Source organism: Streptopelia decaocto (genome assembly GCF_964273445.1).
Source record: "Streptopelia decaocto genome assembly, chromosome: 10".
Classification (NCBI taxonomy): Eukaryota; Metazoa; Chordata; class Aves; order Columbiformes; family Columbidae; genus Streptopelia; species Streptopelia decaocto.
In genome coordinates this window covers 13,373,154-13,386,790 of record NC_138665.1, presented here as the reverse complement: position 1 = coordinate 13,386,790, position 13,637 = coordinate 13,373,154, and the positions used below count along the sequence as shown (strand labels likewise).

Here is a 13,637-nt window from a genome sequence, read left to right as displayed (position 1 = left end):
TTCTGCTTATTCTGTTTCTTAACCATAAATGACTTTGAGAAAGGACCCACCTCTTATCAGGCATTGCAGAAGTTGGCATAAGTCATCCTTGATTTTAAAACAAGACTCTCAGAAAGCCAATGGGTTCCCTGCCTGCATAAGCCAGAAGGAATGAGGATCACAAGGCTGAATCAGTGCTGATTTTCTTCCCCAGAAGCAACTGAAACCTGCTTGCTGAGACCTGCATGTTAGCCTAAATGTGCTTTAAGCATGTGTCTCTCGATTTCTCAATATTTAGACCAAAAGGAGCCCAGTTCCTTACAAGGGTGAGCTGTAGACCTCAGCCTGTGTCCTGATCCCCAGCAGGTGAAGAAAGTGCTTCAAAGGTTGAAGGGAGTCAAGGCCACCCAGCCCAGACCCATCTTTATCACCCCAGCATCTCCAGCCTCCTCTCTCAGGTAGGGCCTTTGCTTGGCAGGTAAAGCGACTGATATTCAATATGCCATGATAAAGCGAGAAGCATTACTCAATCTCTTAAACTTCCCCTCCGCCCAAGCTGGGGAATCAGCCCGATCCCTAAATTAAATCATGGTACAGTCACTGCTTATTCAATGCCAGCAAACAAGCTCCTGCAAGCCAAACACCCAGCGTGACGGTGCCGATCCCTGGCGAGCTGGACAACAGGGAGTTTCAGCAAGTAATTTTTGAAGGGTGGGTTTCGTGCAATCTTTTAGAAGGTACAGCTGCAGTTGAGTGATTTTGCAGACTGTTTTATCAGTCTGAAGATAAACAGAGCTGTCCTGAAATGGCACAACCAGGGCTGAAATTCTGGCAGCCTGGCGACTGCTGCCCAGATGATAAACATTCTGAGAAGTGTGTTGATGAATGTTGTCTTAAATATGAAACAAAACACTAGAAACTACAAACCATACTCTAAGCCTTGGAATTATATTTTAAAAGTCACTTAAAAACCAGGAATTTTGGTAACTTCTCTCTTACTAGAAAGAGCTCCTGATAAAAGAAGAAAAACCTTTTTCCATCCTTCCCCTGCTGCTTGTAATCTTATTTAGAAAGCACTAGGGAAAAAGAGAAAGAAGTCAAAATAATTTGATTCAGAACAAGAAAGCAACACTAGACTGCAATAAATCAGTGTCGTTGCATAGTTGTCCTAGCTGGTTTTGAAATTAGAAAAAAACAAACTGTAAATTCAACATTTATTTTTTCTAGAGAAGATGGTACCAATCCTATCTACCCATAACAAAAGTGGAAACATTAATCTCAAAGATTAATGTGAAATGGCTAGAAAAGCAGGAGAGCTGCTGTCTTTGCCTCCCAGGAGGCTGCCATGAGAGTGAAATCACGTTTACTTTTACAGCAGGGTGTTCCCCACACTTCTCTATAATTTGACTTACTACAGGGAGGAGCGATAGGGAGCAAAATGTAGCAGTTGCCAATCCAGGATCAGACAAACTCTACTCCGTGACTCTTGAAATTTGGACAAGCATTAATAATCTCTACAAAGTGGACCCTGATTAGCAGGTTTCAAGGCCAGGCAGGATCTCCAAGATGCACCTAGCACTCCTGGAGCTGAGAACAAACTTCTTGTTGGGTCCCTTTAATCTATTTTGCCTTCTCTTCCTCCCTTGGTTTAGCAGCTCAGCCAGCGCCTGATACCCCTAGAACAGATGCAATGGTTAAAGAAATGTGTGTACTGTAAACAGCAGGCAACCTCATCACTACTCTGAATTTCAGGAGGGTGTGAGAGGACATCAACTGTGGAAATCACACTTTACAGCCAAATGTTTTGTAGAATAAATGCAGGGTAGAAGTAAAATATAGCTAAGCAAAACCTCAGAGCAATACCTTGAGTATAAACAAAATCAGGACATGAAGAAGCTACAGTAGATGTGTTTTATAGGTTTTCAGACATGCTAAGTCTAAGTTTTTCAGCACAAAAGATTCAGCATTTCAATCCGATACTTAAAAGTACTTGTTGTATAAGTGTTTTAGCCAACAGTGACTGCTAAAGATTTGGAGAGGGTCTACATCAGCTTCCAGCATCAAGTATAGCCAGCCCTCACCAGAAAACACAACAAGGAAGATAAACTCTTCAGTTTGGAGAAAATGTCCTGCCAGGCTGTGATACCATATGCCATTCCCACCAGAACAGCACTCAGAGCCCATCCTCTACAGGCAAAAGAGCCCAAAAAGTTAGGAAGCCATCACAGCCAGCAGGCTACAGCCATTTCCCAGAAGTACGCAGAGCTCCTCACACTTTCTGCAAGGCAAAGGTTTAAATATTTAACATTGCTAACATGCAAGTTCAAGCAGTTCTGCTTTTTAAAAACCTGCTGCAGACTGAGACAGGGTAAGATGTGCCCCAGACTGAGATTTCTGGGAAGGCACATCCTCCGTCCGCACTTGAAAAGTTAAATACTCAGTGATGCGAAGTCAGTCACAGCACTTGCTGCTGCTCTGTTTGTATGTGCTGCTCAGTCAGGTGCACAGATAAATTCCAACTTTAAAATGCATTAAAACCCAAACTTAATCTTTTCGTTCTGCCTACAGCTATTTTCCTTTATCTGCTACAGAGTTAGGAATCACTAGATATTTCGCAGAGAAAATAAAAGCAAAACAAGTCGTGGCAGGGCAATCTCTGGCATGTGCTTGCATCCACACAGCCAGCCAGAACCCAGCAGCAGCCAGCAGCATCCCAAGGCCAGCCCGCAGCAGCTGGCACCCTTACCTTGCCTTTCCGCCTCTCTTCGGGAAGGTGAATCGCTCCCTCGCCCGGCCCGAGCGCTGAAGCGTCTCCCACACCCAGGGCAGGGATCTGGACAGCCAGCATTCCTCCCACCATCCCCGCCCAGCAAATGGGAGGTCGCTTCCTGAGAACCACAGAAGGGATGTGGTCATGTGGCAAAAAAGATGCATTAGGAAGAGCTAAGGGACAAGCAGCTCGGAGCATCATATACATATGAAGCAAGGATGGGGGGATGCCCCCCAATAGCAAGCTTTTGTTCTTTTATTGTTTGACACTTAGGGACAGGAGGCAGTAAGATATAGAACTTTTAGGTAATCAAACTTGTCTTTTAAATTAATAAAAAACAACAACAGTTTTTACATTTAATGTTTTAAATTAAATGCATTTTGTATTGCTAGCACTCAGCTTGTTCAGCCAAACAGTGATATGGAGTTTGGCTATTGTTTTTTATACTTATTTTACAGATGTCTTTAAAATCACCAGAAGGTCATGAACAGAGCAATGAGAATCCAGACCTATTCGGGCTCAGTCCACACTGAAAGAAGATGCTGCCTGCTCTTTCATCTCAAATTTCCCCCTTCAAAAATAAGGTAGTCTGAATGGGTGGTAAATACAGAGTTCAGAGCTGATCCATATCGTAATGTATTGCATTACCTCCACAATTAATCCCTGTCTGCTCTAGGGGAAATACAGACATCTGCTGCCAACCAGGAAGACACAAGAAACAGAAACGTCATGTACTATGTTGTTGCTGATGCAATGCACAGGAGTAGAATCAATCATCAAAAAGGTTAAGTGGGATTTCCAAATTATAATCACATATTTCAGAAGTTTCTATTCCTGTTAAGTTCATAATGCTTGAGCCCTCCCATAGACTAAAAGGAAAGGGTGTCACTTACTAATAAACACAATACTTGAACTAGTGATGAATTTGAAGAACCCATGACTGTTCTAAAAATTAAAAATACTTGACCAATACAGTCATCGGTTTTCTCTTTTTAAAATTATTTTAGCCAGGAAAGTGAGTCATCGCCTATTCCCTTTTCTTGGGTATCACCTGAAAATTTAGCTTCCAGCTGTAAAGTTTCAAAAGAAGTATAAAAAAAACCACCCAACCCCAAACCCACAACTTGCTAGCTTCCTCAGAATGGTAAGTACAATGGAAACCAAAATAGAGGTTTTTATGCCCAGAACTGCAGCTGCCACTTGAAAGAAAAAAAATGGCTTGAAAAACACTTTTGCACTCCACCAAGACCAGGTTGCCTGTGCATCAGGTTTAGAGGGAAACAACTTTGCTCTAACTTGCGTCAGCAACTGGCTTCAGCATCATGTCAGCTCCTTGGTGCAAGGAGCCCATCTGCCTGCTCTGATCCAAACCGGAGACTGCATCCAGCTCATAAAGTCTTGGGACAAACAGGCAACAAAGCTGAATAAACTTACTTCAGGGAGTTTAGTCCCTCCACTTTTCGTTCTGTGTATTAACACATTGCACAGTATAAATTAATCCTGTAAGGTTTAGGAAGTGCTTAGGCTTTGGGGCTTGACAGGTCCTGGGGACAGTGTGCCAAAGCCCAGCTCCCAAACCAGGCTGTGACTTCTTCTATCAACAGTAGAATCATTGCAGGAGCAACGTCTGATTTGGGGAAGGAAAAGAAAAAAACTCCTCCCCTTGTCTCTGGCATCTGTGTTGCTAGGATAGAAAAGCAGCACCTGCAGGTGTGTAGGTTGAAGATTCACACTGGAGAGGCAGACACCTAAAAACCACCAGCACATGGGTCTTCCAGCCCCCATTTCTCTTTTTTCAGGTGAGTGTAAAACATCTTATTGGGCTAACAGCTACTGCTGTTTCCCCTGCCGGGAAGGGAAAGAGCATTGCCACCTGCTGTCCCCAGTCAGCACAGATCCTCAGGGGCTCCACCATGAGGAGAAGTTCAACTGGTGCACACACAGTGCACACGAAATACCTATCTTCCACATTTGCAAAGTATCAGCAATAGCCAGGTTTTGCTTTAAAAGCACTCTGCTCTCCAAATACTCCAAATCCATCCTGTTGGTCCAACCTGCAATTACTCTCAAACCTAAAATAGCACTTTGACAGTGCAAGCACCCACTCATCTGCACGTCATGCCCCGAGACTTGCTGTGCTGGGGTGTGGTGACGGCAGGCAGCGGGCAGGCAGCTCCCCGGGCACTCCCTTCCCACTTCCTCCAGCATAGCTGGGCACACACCGCTCCCCACACTCTTCCAAAATAGGAAGTTTTACGATCAGGCTAACATAGCAGTGTATTTTGTTCTTTAAGAAAACCTTTTAGGGAAGCACAAGACGCCCAGGATGCTCAGAAGTTACTCTACTCAGGTGAGATGTCTGCTCTCCCGCATGGAGCATCAGGATGGAAAATTACACGTGAGGAGGACATGCAACACTGACAGGATCCCTCCAGCACACCATTGCGCAAGGACACATCTCCTCCCCAGCTCCAGCTGCCAAGTTTCACTGGGAAGCCACTAAGACGTATTTGCCCTCCAGAGGTTACTGAGCAACAGCTGTGGGAGTGGCAAACACTGCCTTCCAGGTGACAAGGGAGCAGAGAGGGTAAGTCCAGGAGTCACCTTGTCACTCTCACCACTAGCCCTCAAGAATGGACCCTCTGGCAAAGGTCTGGGGCAGGAAGAGAGCACATGCAATGTGCTGGCCTTCAGCTACAGCAGACTGTGCAACCCCACTGCTCTCTCCAGCGAGTCCCACCACCCAGAAGAGGACAGCCACCTGCTCCTGGACACCCAGCTTTCCTGCCCACTCCAGAAGTAGTCTTTTCCACCTCTAGTTAGCAACACCAAGAGACGTACATCTTCCAATATTAGCATGACAAGGCAACTAATGAAACCCACGGCAATGTCTAAGTCCCTGGGCATTCTACACCAGCCCTAGTGATTTTTGGGAAGGGTTTTTGCCTGCAGGCACCTCTAGCTCCTGTCTAAAAAAGCTGTTTGCTGGGATATAGCCAGCTCCACTGCCATCCAGCCAAGGGGGTGTAGGACAAGCTGGCCCCCTCCAGCATCCCCATGCTAGAGAAACCCCCATGGCCAGAGGGCTGGGCTGGGCCACACCAGCCCCAGGAGATCCCAGAGCCAGCAGAGCATCAGCTGGCTGGGTGTCCAGAATCAGCAAAGGTGGCTCAGCTTCCTGGCTCTGCCTGCTCTGGTGCCGCATAACAAGCATTTTTGGGAGCATCCTCCAAAGACAGGAGAGCGGACAGAGCCAAAGGAGTAACTAGCTGGAAGAGAAACCAGGTAACCCAAATAGTCTATCAGAAAGAAATCACCACACTTTACGAGCCAAGGCTCTAGACAGCAAAGCTGAGTGGCCAGCCACTATCCCATTTTGGACTAGGATCAGTGACCATTTACCATGTGCTGGATGCTCCTCTCCTCCAGTTCTGTCCACATTCTCTTTTAAAGATAAATTGTGCACAGATGAATAGAAGCACTCTCCCCTGTGTTTTTTTAATTCAAATTGAGGTTTTATAAGCTTCTTGCCTTTGCCTTCAGTCGCAACCAACTGTAGAGTACATTCCATCAATGTAAACAACTATGGAAGGATTTGACAACAGAGGAGCAAGCATTTGAGCTAAGTCCTCAATTTATCAGTGTGGGTTTTTTTTTTTAAAAAAATCCATCTTTGCTAGATTTCCCCCTTAAAAGCTTCCTGATCTGCTCTTTCAGTGAGCCTGTCATCAGGAAGAAAGCAAGACATTAGTCAGGCTCATGCTTATTTAATAAAAAACTTGCATATGCAGCAGGGACTGAAAGTTAGTCTTTATTTAAAAAACACTTGCAAACCGGAGTATGATTTTTGCAGTGCAACATAGATCTGAGGACTTGCCTGACTTAGTCTGTGCTCCAACAGCTATCAGCTTAGTAATTAACTGAGTAGTTATTCACAGCCTAGAGCAGGGAGCCATGCAGTCACCAAAGACAACAGCAAGTATGCCCAGAACACCGTGCAAAGGATATCTTGTGTCTCGCTACTTCGTAAGGAAATCGGAGGCTCCACTGATGTCAGCTCCAGGAAATGAGCCACAGGCAGATGATGCCGGAAGCAGGCTTTATATTTAGTACTGAGTCACCCACTTTATTAAATTCGAAAGACACAAAAGGTGGGTGTGGAGAGGGGACATGTGGAAAAAAAAAATGAACACATTATTCCCTTGCGATCACAGGCAATGGGGAGTCTGGAGTTGGGTGGGTTTTATTGTAAAGGGAGAGAGAAACTAAAGGTGACCAAGGGAACCTTTTCTGCACTTTCACTGAAAAAGCAGTTGCCAGCTGTGCTGCACCTCCCAGGGCAGAAGCCAGTGCTGAAGGTGCTGCAGGTGTTTGCGGTGCCACCAGGGTTTGCTCCGCTCAGCCCTGCAGACAGGTCTCAGGCCTGAGCAGGGAATCACCAGTTCTAGGGCACTTTCTCATCCCTCCTGAGCCAAAGCAGAAGCTGGTAGAAGGAACTTGGAGTGGAGAATAAGCCAGTTTTGCAGCTCCACCTAACTCACCATGAAGTGCACCTTGCACCTATCACACCCCAAAGAAAACATTTTGTTTTGGGCAATCACAACAGCATGAGGTGAAGGTCGATTAAGACCAAAAAGCCCGCAAGTCACTACTCAAGGAAGTAGTGATTTATAACTGAAATTGTACTACTGAGGAACACATGTGACTGCCCAAAATTTCTGAACAGGGAAGTTGTTTTAATCCATTTTCTGACAAAATCAGTTTAGGCACATTTATAATTGAGAAATGTAAAACATTCATGTGGGCTGCATCCTCATGGAATAAACTTCAGATTAATTTGCAAAACCTGCAATTTAATAGGAATGTAGTTCTTTGTACTAAGGTCTTTTGATATACGGAAGAAATAAAGTTTTAAAAGACAGCAGAAAAATCTTAACTGCAGATGGTACCACAATACAAATGACAGGAGTACAGATTTGTTCACGAGAGGTTCATATTTTCATACAAGTTCATCATAAGCCTTTTCATTTTCTGTCAATGATAAATTCTTTGCACAATGAGCAGCAGCGACAGCTCTGCAAAGTTTTCAGCTACTTAAGCCAGACTTTTCCCCTGAGAAGACTCACTTGCTAAATACTAAAACAAATACTGTTACCAAAGCCAACCACTGTACCTCATTTTGATTTTAAAAAAGTCAACAGCAAACAAGAGCTATCTCTAATGCCAAACACCACCAGTGTCTTGCCTAGAGAAGAAGCCTATTAGATTACTAATAAAATTGGTGTAATCTGTAAAATAAGATTACAACAGCAAAAAGGATGTGGCTTGAAAAATAAATCCATGGACTGCAGCAAGACCAGCAATTATGCAGAACCAGAGGTCAAGGACTGCTTAGTATCTTCCACCTATACGGAAGAAAGGGTTATACCACTGTAGTCATCACCTCCTCCAAATAGCACATAGACATTTAGCCAACTGTTGACCACCGTCAAGACCAGTTTGCTGCAAACCACTCCTGGTTGGTGGGGAGGCTGTGGGAGACTGCCACTGGGTGGCTCTTCAGTCCCACACAACTAATCTGCGGGTCACCTCCCACTATCAGAAAGGTTTCGGTGCTGGGACATCAAGGCACAGCTGGTATAGTCACAGACCAACCTGCGCAGCAGCCTGTACGCCCAGCCCAGCCTACAAGGATCTTTGAGGAGTCGCTGGTATCTCATCTTGACATCCTGCCAGATGCTGGAGGTAGAAGATTTTGACATGTAGCTCATCATGTTGTACAAGTGGGCCTACAAATCCAGCTGTGTTCAACTAGGCCAGAATCTCATCTCAAGGGACCTTGAAGCTTTTCCTGGTATTTAGCTCATGCCTGCAGTTGTTGGCTTCCCCTCTAACAGCTCCTTTTGTCTCAGACCCCAACAGAAAATCTTCTGTAGGATAGACCTACTGGAGAGGCTGACTTCAGGGGCTTCCTTGACTATTGCACTATTTTCAGCATGCAGAAAGGTGAGGTAAGCTGAATATACCACTCACACGTATACTGCAAGTTGTCACCCATAGCCTTTAGGTCCCTAGGGTGCAATCTTCACCATACAGCTCATTACACTGTTAATTAGTAAGCTGCCTCACATTTTCCAGCCCATAAAAAACAGCTACTAGTAGCAGACCGATCTCTATGCTGAGAAGCCAATCTTTGCTTTGACTCAGATTTCTTATACTCTCAAGTCTGTTGCTGCTTCTGAGTTTAATAATTTTTGAATTAGTAAAAAAAAACAAAAAAAACCACACCACAACAAAAAAACACAACAACAAAAACAACAGCAAAAGCAACAGCAAAAAAAAACCCCATACAACACAAAACCATAAAAACACCTTGTCCTTCCAAATTTATAAAAAAAAATATTTACAGTTCCTACATAAAGCCAAGACTAAGCAAGGCATGCTATTTGATAGAAGGCATGAAGCAACTTCACAGCTCAGGTAGGAAGGGAAGATCTATAGCTGGGAGCAATAAGACCACAACAAGGATTACACCAATGAGGTCCAAATGTTGATGAAGAATATTAGCTACAAGTACTACAGTTCAAAGGACAATGCACTAAAAGAAAGTGCAATACCTTGCTATGTGCCAAGCTGATATCAACGCAATGCACAAAGTCTTAATCACTGAAGTGAATTATTGACCAGTAATGGTTGTAAAGCCTCTTGCATAACAGTGGGTTTCAAGGCCATTAGTGCAGGGCAGAATCTTACTCTACCTCCTGTCTTTCCAAGACCTCTTTGCATAGACCTTCAGATAACGAAAAGCAAAGGGACCAACTAAAACAACCCTATATAACCCAGAAAAAAGGTATATACCACTTCAAGAAGAAGGAGGTGGGAGGGAGGCACAAAAGGTCTTGTCTTTAGCAATAGATCTAACTCAAGTAGGCTGATTGCTGCCATACCCATCCATCCAGGAGAGCTACAGTAACTTCCAGAAGTTTCTGAGCCAGGCAGGGGTACAAGTTTTCAACAAGAAGTCCGACTATGCTGCCTTTGCTTGAGCATTTGGTTTATATAAAACAGTGGCAAGAGCCCAGCTGGAAATGAGATCAACAGGAACGTTACAAAGGGGTGGGCAACAGAAGGGCAGGGGCAGGATTGCACGGGAGCCTCCCATCCACGTCCCCAAGGAAAACTCAGTCCCAACCTCAGCCAAACAGTGCAGAAATAACAGACTAAAGTTTAGCTCAGACATTAAAGCCACTTATTCGAAATATTTTGAGTTTTCAGAAGGCCCAGTTTCCCCTCTCTCCTCATGGAAATGTGAACTTCACCTAAATGAGGATTCAGAAACTTGCTTATTACTTCCAGAAGCACCGAGAAACATGAATGCATTTGTAAATGTATTTCCATATTGACCTCCTTCAATGTGTTGCTATCTCAGAAACAGTTCTTAAAAACAGGAGCCAACCTCCCTGCTTGTCTGCACAATACCAATCATAACAGGATAACTTCACATACAGCTACAACACCCTATGTATTCTCTAAAATAATGTCCTCATGATCCATTCTTGAAGGCAAAACCTTTTGTGCAGCATTCAGGAAGAAAAAGCTTAATCACTATATTGCTTTGGAACTCACTTCCTTTATTTCTGTGACCACCTGGAGACAAGCACTTGTTCTATGCTGGGTCAAGGAAATGTTTAACTAGACTATTTATAGCAGAATATATATATATGTGTGTATATATATATATATATATATATATATGTATATATATATATATGCACACCACCACAGCACTGCAGCTGCTCAGCAGTTATAGCAGAAGGCAAACACAGTTTTAACCCAAGGAAAACAACAACAGGCTGGAGTATCAGGCTGCTCAGTAGTGTCCTGCTGCAGAGGCTCCAAGGCAGGAGAGCATCCAAGCCTGTCCCTGGGACGGGATTCAGCATCCTGGAATCTCAAAACCACAGCCCTGCTCCAAACCCAAACAAGGTTCCACAGACCCTTCCCGGCTGATTAGCAGGAAGGAGAGCAAGATAGCAACGGGAGCGTAAACAAGGACCTGGGATTTATGATCTTTCAGACATTGTTTAGCAAGTGACCCAGCTGAAGCACTGCTTCACAAAACTAAAATGCCAGTTACAGGGATGGGTAGCTTGAATTCAAGTTTCCACTTGGTTAGCGGCATTCTGGATACACTGAGAACTTTCATGCTTGCCCAGCAGTTTCATCTGCTGGGAGGGGTTGCGCTGAGCTCTCCCAGAAAAATGGGGACAGCAACTGTGAAAACACATGGGACCTCATCCACCATCTCTGTCCCTCCCACCAGGGCTGAGTCAAAGGCAGCAAATTCAGCCCTACTATTTGTGAAAGTAGAGCAAGACACCCTTCTACCTTGTAGCACTGGAGAGACAGTGGGAGAAGCAGATCAACAATCCCCCTCCCCTGCTATTTTGAGCACAGCTCATCAAGAAGTAGTCCTGGCACCATGGGCTTCTGCAGCCAGGGCTGGGACAGTATCACATATATGAACAAAGACCAATACAAACATTAAAAAACAAACAAAAAAACCCCAGAACAAAACCTGATAAAATTTAGAAAGACACACATGCGTTGCTACAAATATGGTAACCCGAAGTGCTCCAGTCACCATTGGAAACTAATGGGTACTTCAGAGGTGGGATGCTCTCCTGAAGAGAAAAGACTAATCTCACCACACTATTGACAGAAACTGCATCACTCATAGCCACTATTTCTGGTATTAACAATGCAAAGTGTTACATGGTACTTCCAGTATGAAGAAGCAGGATCACACCTCACTTGCCCAATCAGCTCCTGAGATGCCAAGCTGCAAAGATACTTTGAGGGAAAGATCTTATAGAAAAACAGAACCTAATCCAGAGAGGCTACAAGCTTCTGTTATCCAAGATCTTCAACCTGTGTTTTAAACAGCTTGTGCATTCAGCTCTGGAGAGCCCTAATTTAATCCCTAACATATTGACAAAAATCAGTCCCATATATCTAAATTGAGCACAGAATCACATGCTTTCCTGTTTTCCTTCTAGTATCAAAATACTTTTCATATGTTGATGGTCATAGAAAAAAAAAGCAGGGGAGAACAAAGGGGATTTTTCTTAAGCTCCATTTCCCACCACCCCAATGAGATATAACAATTTCAGTAGGACTCCAATTAATCAGTTCGGTGGGTTTGGGTTTTGTTCCGGTTTTTGGTCTTGTTTTTGTTGTTGTCCTTGTTGTTTGGGTTTTGTTAGTTTGCTTGGGTGTTGTTAGTTTGCTTGGGTTTTGTTAGGTTTCATTTTGGGTTTTTGTTTTTTTTTATTTGGTTTGTTGTGGGGGTTTTTTTTAGGTTTTGTTTGGGGTTTTTTATTCCTTTTTCCCTAGCAAGACAGTCTCCACATCATCTGGAGCCCAAGCAACAGCAGCAGTTCTAGCAAACAAAACTCTGCAGGAGCTGCACTAATGGGCCGCAGGTCAGGGGCAGGATCACCTGTAGCACGTCAGAGATGAGTCCTCTCCAGCTATAGCCCCAGCGGTCACCGACACCTCCTGCAAATCCCAGCATCTCCCCAAACCACAGCCTCATTCAGCACCTGATGCTGGAAACACTGACTGGGGACAGCAGCACTTCAGATGTTATCCAGTCTGCCCCATCTTGGAGAGTATCAGATTGTTGTCTTTATGCTTTTGCCAAAATTGGTGTTTTGCAGGTTTTACTCCGTCTTAACCTGACCCTGCAGTGGGCAACAGTTCATATTGCTTTAAGTCCCTCTATCTACACCATTTTAAAAAGCAGCCCAACTAGCATTATTTTTTTTTTAAGGAAAATTTTGTTTCCTCTAGCAAAAAATGTCTGTAGTAAAGACATAACTGCAGGAGTCAGTTTTTCCACTTTAAGAATTTGAGATATGAACAAACAGCCCCTTGATTCACAGCTAAAGTAAAAACAGGCAACCAAATTAGACAAAGGCTGTCCCTAGGCTTTGGGAGAAACTGAATCTTTCTAGTATCCTCCCACAGCCAGTTTCATGACTGTTTACAAAGGTTTTATAAGAGAGACAATATTTCACATTTTTATGTTTTTTTTACAGTCTAGTCTAGAATAGAAGAACCAGAAACAGAACAGGCCAAGGCGGTGTCTACAAAAACTGAAGAGGCATTTCAGAGAGTCATTTGATCAACAAGGTCATGTAAACCATTCCAGGCCCACAGGGTGTGCTAGTCATAAACAGTCATGGAACAGGCAATGGGCAGAATCTCCCTGCCCTCCTTCCATTGCACCTCCCTGCTCATTTATTCCCACCCCAGGCCTAAACAACCGCAGAGGCTTATGGCTAAGCTGGAGGAGCTGGCATTTGCTACCACTGTGTAAAACAATTTGCTGCCTCACACAAGCATGGCCAAGGACAGTGGAAAACAAACTGAACAATGCAAGAAGTCAACAGCTGACATTCATGGGGCAGAGAACAGATGCCCAGAGCAAGGAGACACTTGACTCTTTCCCTTTTGCTATCCCATGGCCAACCACTCAGACTTGCCTGAGAAATCTTGGTTTTGAGGCTTGGCTTTTCCAGCAGGCAGTGGTAGAATGAGATCACCATCCCAGATGCTGTCAACCTTCCACCCATAATGTCTTTTTCCTGTTTTATGAGAAGAGGGAGGAGTGTGCAGCTCAGGTCTGGACAGACAGGACTGAGCTGGAGGCTGTGGGGCAGAAGCATCCTCCTGGCCCTTGTACTTCTCCTCACACCACTTGATACTTAAACTGGCAGCCTAATGCCCAGTGTAGCCCCAAAATATTGTTCTCCTTAGGCCAAGATTTCTATCTCCCCTTGAATGCATAGCCAGCAGACCTCAGAGCAGCATGTATGCCCTT

General features: G+C 44.3%; 1 protein-coding gene across 2 annotated transcripts in view; it reads right to left on the bottom strand.

Moving 5' to 3' along the window:
• Positions 1-13,637, bottom strand: part of PLS3 (plastin 3) — a 49,978-nt gene that overhangs the window by 27,088 nt on the left and 9,253 nt on the right. The window contains exon 1 of one of the 2 annotated variants that reach the window (XM_082061570.1): positions 2,726-2,829. The exons of the other annotated variant lie outside the window; for it this stretch is intronic. The gene's annotated coding sequence lies outside the window, so the exon portion shown is untranslated. Of the gene's footprint in view, positions 1-2,725; positions 2,830-13,637 lie in introns of those variants that run through there. 2 annotated transcript variants of the gene reach the window in all.